The sequence below is a fragment of the Lathyrus oleraceus genome, chromosome 4, assembly GCF_024323335.1.
Source record: "Lathyrus oleraceus cultivar Zhongwan6 chromosome 4, CAAS_Psat_ZW6_1.0, whole genome shotgun sequence".
In the NCBI taxonomy this organism is placed as follows: Eukaryota; Viridiplantae; Streptophyta; class Magnoliopsida; order Fabales; family Fabaceae; genus Lathyrus; species Lathyrus oleraceus.
This window is the reverse complement of record NC_066582.1, coordinates 135,536,754-135,542,455: the sequence shown is the minus strand read 5'-3', so window position 1 is coordinate 135,542,455 and position 5,702 is coordinate 135,536,754. Positions and strand designations below refer to the sequence as shown.

Here is a 5,702-nt window from a genome sequence, read left to right as displayed (position 1 = left end):
CATGATTAGGATAGGCTGGCTCCCTGTGCCAGTTAGCTAGAAACCTTAAACTTAGGGTTGATTTTGCATGATAACATCTAGGCTCGAGTCGTAGTCTCCCTAGTTGTGTCTCCCTCTGTTATCTGGTTAGGCTAGTCCTTTATCCCTCTGCAGGGGAACTACATCGCCCTGATCTTCATACCAGATGAAGTATGTAGGCAGGAGATTGAGCTGATCTCTCCGGGCGCCCTTTTTCTTTTTGTGTGAGTTGTCTGACAGTTGCTAGGCTCGAGTGCCTGACTCCTTAGCAATTTGTTGCCTGTTTGTTTGTGTGTGTTGTTTGACAGTTATAGGCTCGGGCCCCCGACTCCCTATTAACTTGTTGTGTTGTTATGTGCTTGGAAGCCGATGTAAGTCCATCGAGTGGCATTTGGGTTCTAGTGTGCGTGTGTTTAGGTTCGGATGCTGATGTAAGTCCAGTGATTGGCATTCGGGCTCCACGTTTGCCTTTGTCTGTTTGTTTGTGTGCGTGTCAGCCGAGCTACGAATGCTCTGATTCTTCTCTCGTCCGAGAAGATACGTATGCATAGGATGCGATATCCTAGCGAGCATGTGTCGTCTCCCCAGTCCGAACTACTTCGACTCTGATGTCTATGCCTGATAGACTAAGTAGGCCCAGGATGCAGTATCCTGCCGAGTCAGTTTGTCTGTTTTCTTGTGTCTCTTTCAGCCAGTGTGTGTGTGAGTGTGAGTAGTGTTTAGCAACCAATTTTCCTTTCTATTGTGCGTGGATCCCGTCGAGTACGACGGATGCGTAGGGGTGCTAATACCTTCCCTTCGCATAACCGACTCCCGAACCCATTCTCTTTGGTCGCGAGACCATGTTCTTTCCCAGGTTTACTTCGAGCGTTTCCTTTCCCTCTTTTGGGATGAATAACGCACGGTGGCGGCTCTGTTGTTTCTTGTTTCCCGCCGGTTTTTCGCGTGATGCGACATGCACCAAAGGTTTGAATCGCCACAAGAGGTAACGATTCTATCACTGATCATGCCCATTCATAAGGATCACTAAATGGAGAAATTTTTAAATTCCGCTGCGCCTTGGATGGCTATTCTCCTACAGATCTTGCAGGTATACTCACAATTCTTGCTCTGGTTTTGCAGGGTGTGCACATGGCTGGAGAATAGAGAGCCAAAATTTTCCTTTGTTGACTGCATGATGTATGGTTTGTGATGCTTGGTGTTTTGCCATGAACTGTTTCATTTCCTTGGTTAGAATGCATTGGTTCTGCCCTGTTTTCATAACCGAGTTTGTCGCATATGTTGCATAACATGTAACACGATTGCTTATAAATGGTATGTCACAATATCATGTTGGATGAATGGTTTGATGAACTCTTATGCTAGAGCAGTAATAGGTTTCTAAGTCCATTGTGAATTAACTTGTTTGAACATGTGACTTGCTTCTGTTTGAACTTCATGGCAATGTGCTAATGCGTGGTCGTGACTTGGTTGGTCTTGTAGGTTTGTGGAAATGAACATGACATGGACACTGCTACTTGTAAATGAAGAAATCATGATAGAAGCAAGCTAACATGCATTTTGGAGGATAAATCATGACCCATGGGGGATTAGGATTAGGTTTGGGATTTATGTGAAACATGGTTATATATTGGTTGTGATTTTGGATGAAGTTTGGGAATTGGTTGTAGTGTAGAAGTTAGTTGCAGGTTGAAGGTTCTATTAGGAATTGGAAAGTGATGTTGAAACCTTCTGTTATGATATTGATTTGTTATCATGTGTTGTTGAACTCTTTTTTTTTGGAATGAATTATTGGAATGCTTGAATTTGGATTCTTGATGGAGCTTTGAGCGCATAGCTTGGCTTGTTAATGGAGCTTTGATTGTTCATTAGGATTGTACTTGTAGGGTTTATGTAATATGATGAACTTGTAAGAAAATGTTGTGAAATGTAATTTGGAACATGACTTTGTAATTTATGGAAATGTTGTAATGCTTGTGTAATGTCATGGTTTTCTGATTTATGTGCTTTGAGCGCAAATGTATTTTGGAATTGGAATGAAATTGGCAAATGCAATGGTTATCTAGTGTCGGAAACTTATGACATTTACATAAAAAAAATGGTTGTAACAAACTTGGTTTGAATGAAATGAATTTGTGGTTATAGAAATGGATATGGATTTTAGAAATAATCTAAGACTCATCTAAATGTCAATTTAAAATAAATAAAAAACCAATAAAACCAATTAAAATCAAATTAATCTATAATTTGTTAAAATTACTTTGATATCAATTCTAACATTTATTTGAAAATTAAAATCAATTAGAGTTTGAATCATTAGTAAAAAAACAATTAAGATTAAATTGAAATTTGGAATTAGACTTAATTTGAAATTAAAAATCAAATTGAAAATTAAAAAGTCAAATAATTAGAATCCATTTTGTAATTAAAAGCACCATGATCAAAAAGCCTAGATAATGACCAATGTTTATCAAAATCGAGACAATATGGATTTGGGAATGAACGGTTGACTTTGGTCAACTAATTGACCAGAAAGTCAACGATTGACCTCAGGCATGAATCAGTGTTTATATTAAAATGAATGCATGATGCATAGTGGATGAATGCAGATGGATTTAAAATCGGGGTATGACACGTCCATAAAGACTTCCATAATGTCGTCTATAAAGTCAGCGAAGATTGACATCGTGCATCTTTGGAATGTTGTGGGAGCGTTGCATAGTCCAAATGGCATTCGTCGATAAGCAAATGTACCATAAGGGCATGTGAAGGTTGTTTTCTCTTGGTCGTCAGGATGGATAGGAATCTGAAAGAATCCTGAATAATTGTCTAGATAGCAGAAGTGGGAATGCTTAGCCAATCGTTCAAGCATTTGATCAATGAAAGGCAGAGGAAAATGATCCTTTCGAGTGGCTTTGTTCAGTTTCCTATAGTCGATGCGCATTCTACTTTCGGTCACAATTCTTTCTGCTATTGATTCACCCTTCTCGTTCTTAACAATCGTAACACCCCCTTTCTTGGGTACTACATGAACGAGGTTAACCCATTGACTATCAGAGATCAGATATATGATTCCTGCATCTAATAACTTCTTTACTTCATCTTTGACTACAGTACTTAAGATTGGGTTGATCCTTCTCTGGTGTTCTCTAGAGGTTTTACAATCTTCCTCTAGCATAATGCGATGCATACAGATAGAAGGATTTATTCCTTTTAGATCAGCGATGTTGTAGCCTAACACAGTTGGATATTTTCTTAAGATATCTAGTAACTTTTCAGTTTCAATTTGTCCTAAGTCTGCATTAACTATTACTGGTCTTTTGAGTTTAGTGTCTAGGAATTCGTATCTTAGGTTCTTGGGTAGTGTTTTTAATTCTAAGTTTGGTTTCTTTGGGCATGGCATGTGATTAGGTGTAAGTGCTAAGCATTCTCTTAGACTTTCATTTTGGTATGGTTCATGCCAATTATCATCTTCAAATATTGGAGGAATTTGGATTTTCATTATATCAGAATATGTGGTTTCTTGTATCTCCATCTCTCTTAGCGCACTCGTCTATGACATCAAGTAGATAACAAGTATCGTCTATAGCTGGCGCTTGTAAGAATTGTGTCAAGATGAATTCAACTTTTTCTTCTCCAACTTCGAATGTTAGCTTACCTCTTTTCACGTCTATTATGGCTCCGACGGTAGCTAAGAATGGCCTTCCTAATATAATAGGTGTAGTGGCATCTTCTTTGATGTCCATGATTATGAAGTCGGTAGGAATGTAGAATTTTCCTACACATACCGAAACATTCTCTAGTATACCAACAGGATATTTGATTGAGCGGCCAGCTAGTTGAACAGACATCTTGGTTGGTCTTAGTTCTCCCATGTTGAGCCTTTTACAGGTGGATAACGGCATTACACTAATGTTGGCTCCTAAGTCGCATAGAGCTTTGTCTATGATGAACTTTCCAATGACACGGGGTATGGAGAAGCTACCTGGGTCTTTTAGTTTAGGAGGCATGTTGTTTTGGATTATTGCGCTACATTCAGTAGTAAGTGTAATTATTTCGTTATCCTCGATCCTTTTCTTATTGGATATGATCTCTTTAAGAAACTTGGCATACGAGGGCATTTGTGTGATAGCTTCTGTAAAGGGTATTGTGATGTTCAGTTGCTTCAGAAGTTCAACAAATTTCTTAAATTGCCCTGCAGTTTTGGAATTTGCGAGTCTTTGAGGATACGGAATGGGTGGTTTATAAGGTGGTGGAGGCACACAAGGTTTTTCTTTCTCTTTAGCCTCTTGGGTATTATCTTCCTTATCCTTCGGTTCACTTACCTTCTCAATTATTGTTTTGTCAGGTTTTTTGTACATGGTCGGATTTTGAAGTCTTGGACCTACGGGTCCGTCTAGTTCTTTCCCACTTCCCAATATAACAGCATTTGCATGTCCTTTTGGATTAGGTTATGGTTGTCCAGGAAATGTGCCAGTAGGAGCAGCAGTAGATGCTTGTTGTTGGGCCACTTGTGAAATCTGTGTTTCAAGCATTTTATTGTGGGTGGATAAAGCATCTACTTTGCTTGCTAATTGTTTAAGTTGCTCGCTAGTGTGTATGTTTTGGTTCAAGAAGTCTTTGTTTGTTTGAGCTTGGGTAGCTATGAAACTTTCCACCATTAGTTCAAGGTTGTACTTCCAAGGAATGTTAAGAGCGTTAGTAGCTGGCTTTTGATATCCAGGTGGAGCAGCAGGTGCTTGGCCAGGTGCATACATGGCATTGTTGTTCTTGTACGAAAAGTTAGGATGGTTTTTCCAACCTGGGTTATAGGTATTCGAATAAGGGTGTCCTTGTGCATAATTTACTTGATCAGTGGAGACTCCTACTAATATCTGACATTCTGGTGCAGTGTGTCCAGGAATTCCACATAACTCGCAGTTTGGAGTTACGGCAGTCACGGTGGCTGCGGGTGGTATGGTCAAGTTGTCTAAATTTTGAACAAGGGCATCTACCTTTGCATGGACATGGTCAAGGCTACTGATTTCGTACATTCCACATTTTTTTAGGACTTTTCTACTGGATTTCTTTCACCTCCCCATTGGCAATGGTTTTGGGCCATGTTTTTAATGAGTTGATAGGCTTCGTTGTATGGCTTGTCCATAAGTGCACCGCCCGCAGCAACGTCTACTGTCAGTCTTGTGTTATACAGAAGCCCATTGTAAAATGTGTGAATGATCACCCAGTCTTCGAGACCGTGATATAGACACATCCTCATCATGTCTTTGTATCTCTCCCAGGCGTCGTAGAGAGATTCTGCATCTTTTTGTCAAAATCCGTTGATTTGAGCTCTCAGCATAATAGTTTTGCTTGGCGGAAAATATTAGGCTAAGAAAACGTTCTTTAGTTCTTCCCATGTAGTGACTGAGTTGGATGACAAGAATTGCAGCCAAGCCCAAGCTCTGTCTCTTAGAGAGAAAGGAAAAAGGCGTAGTCTTATCGCATCTTGAGATACACCATTCGCCTTCACAGTGTCTGTGTATTGCACAAGCTTGGTCAAATGTTCATTAGGGTCGTCCATAGGATTTCCAGCAAATTGATGTTGTTGGACAACTAATAATAATGAGGGTTTCAACTCGAAATCGTTTCAATCGATAGCAGAGGCAGCAATGTTGTTGTGAGGTTCTTGTTGGGACGGGGTAGCG

The 5,702-nt window shown here is 39.8% G+C and overlaps 1 non-coding gene across 1 annotated transcript; it reads left to right on the top strand.

The window, feature by feature from the left end:
* The first annotated feature begins 5,249 nt into the window (after window positions 1-5,249).
* LOC127077591 (small nucleolar RNA R71) lies at window positions 5,250-5,356 on the top strand. Its single transcript, XR_007787384.1, has one exon. It is a non-coding gene; the product is annotated as a small nucleolar RNA R71 (small nucleolar RNA).
* Window positions 5,357-5,702: the final 346 nt, after the last annotated feature.